The sequence below is a fragment of the Triticum urartu genome, chromosome 6A, assembly GCF_056163025.1.
Source record: "Triticum urartu cultivar PI428250 chromosome 6A, HENAU_Tu73, whole genome shotgun sequence".
Classification (NCBI taxonomy): domain Eukaryota; kingdom Viridiplantae; phylum Streptophyta; class Magnoliopsida; order Poales; family Poaceae; genus Triticum; species Triticum urartu.
This window is the reverse complement of record NC_141878.1, coordinates 214477158-214479205: the sequence shown is the minus strand read 5'-3', so window position 1 is coordinate 214479205 and position 2048 is coordinate 214477158. Positions and strand designations below refer to the sequence as shown.

Below are 2048 nucleotides of genomic sequence, written 5' to 3'. Positions count from 1 at the left end.
CATGCCACGCGGCGCCAGCCAGCTGGCCAGCCCTCATGCGCGACGGGACGCGACAGCATGCTGGGCCCGCCACTACCGGGCCCTGGCGGGCGGGCGGATCCGCCGCGGCCGATGCGGACAGCTGTGGCTCTGCACGGAGTTACTGCGCGCAGTAACTCATGTAATAATCGCGGGGTCGTGGGCGCACTTAATCCCATGACCCCGTGCCCCGCCCCCTCGGCTTCGCAGCCCAGGGGCTACAAGTAGGGGGAGGAGGGGGAGCGGCAGAGCACGCGCGCCCTCCTCTCCCTTCGCCATTTTTGTCCTTCTCCTCTTCTTACTGCCGCCGCAATTCTACGCTCGGCCGGAGCGCTGCTACAGCTCGTCGCCGTCGATCTTCTCTGCCCCAGACCTCTTGCCCCGCCATGGCTTTTGCCTCCGCCACTGCGCCATCCCTCCATCCAACTCGAACTCCATGGCGCACGAACGGGGAGGGGACTGGGACGGCTCGGTCGTGATAGACGACCATCTCGCCTTCCTTCGCGCCACACGGCGGCTACCCGGTGCGGGCTTCTTCAAGGTGCGCATGCCTCCGAAGAAAGATATCTCGCCGGCGCCGATGGGAGGCGAGTGGGTTATCTTCCGCTCGCACTTCCTCCGCGCCTTCGGCCTGCTGGCGAGCGGGTTCCTCTGCTCCTTCCTCGACTTCTACCATCTTCAACCTCATCATCTGACGCCCAACACTGTGACGCTGTTGTCCGCCTTCGTCATGATGTGCGAGGGCTACCTGGGCATCCTCCCCACCATCGAGTTGTGGGGAGCGTTCTTCTACACCAAACTGGGCACCTCCGTCAAGGAGAAGGCGGCCCAGTGCGGCGCCTTCGTCGTGGTGCACTGCCCGTCTTCGAAAAATGCCTTCCCCTCCATCAAGCTGTCACAATCGGTCAAACTATGGCAGAAATCATATTTTTACATGGAGAACGTCAACCCGGACGTCGACTTCCTCAACCTGCCGCCCTACGAAGCCGGCCCTCCAGGTGAGCCGTGGGCCAATTGGGGCTACAAGCTGAAGCCCATGTCAGCCGACGTCACCGCCGCCGTTAACCGGCTCCGGGTGCTAATGAATGAAGAAGGCCTCAGGGCGTCCGACCTGCTGGTCGCCTTCGTCGAGCGCCGGGTTCTCCCGCTCCAAGGCCGGCCTCATTTGATCTGTCGGATGAGCGGGCATCATGACCCGAGCCGGATGTGCATGAAGGACATGCCGACTGCCAAGGTGTGCCGAGTGGTGAACGAGATCTCCGACCTTAAGCTGTCAGAAGGGTCTTGGCGATTCGGCAAGCGGCCATACTCCCGTGCCAACCCACCGCCGCCTATAAGTTTATAAATTCTTTCCTTTTCAGTACCACATCTTGGTCTTGGTCCTGCCATCTTTGAATGGTCGGTTTTCGTAATGCAGATCTTCATGTCTCCGGCGACGGCCACCGTCGTAGGGCCGGGTGGAGACTACCTGTCGGACCGGGCGGTGAGCGATGTGGACGACCCTGACTTGGGGGTGGCCGCCCTGGAGGATGATGCCATAGGCGGCGGCGACGGAGCAGGCTGCTCCAAAGACGTAGGCGGCATCGAGACCTGGCCTGATGACGACGAAGATGAGGACGAGCCGCGCCGGCAGGGCGGACGTGGGCCCTTCCGCCGAGCCGGCTGCTCAAGGCGGCACGCGCAAGTGCAAACAAGGCGCCGTCTTGTTCGGCAGCGCACCGAAGAAGACCAAGAACCCGACTACCGCGACCAAGCGGAAGGAGGCCGCCGAGTAGGCGACCAAGTTTCAGAAGCTTCCGAAGGCACCTCCTATGGTGTCAGCATAAGTGTCTTTTTCTTGTGCCTTCCTTCTTTGTTGATTCTATCTGAGCTTCTTCTCTTCTTTATTTTTCTTGACTTAGGGCTCCACTCTCACTTGAGAAGTCGGCCGCCGCCTCCGTCATCGGGTCGGCGGAGACTTCTACCACCACCCGGCGAATCGACCCTACAGCCGACCTCCAGGAGGCACAGGAACGAAATGTGCAGGAGGT

The 2048-nt window shown here is 61.6% G+C and overlaps 1 pseudogene; it reads left to right on the top strand.

Moving 5' to 3' along the window:
* Window positions 1-454: 454 nt before the first annotated feature.
* LOC147964803 (uncharacterized) lies at window positions 455-1844 on the top strand (annotated as a pseudogene).
* Window positions 1845-2048: the final 204 nt, after the last annotated feature.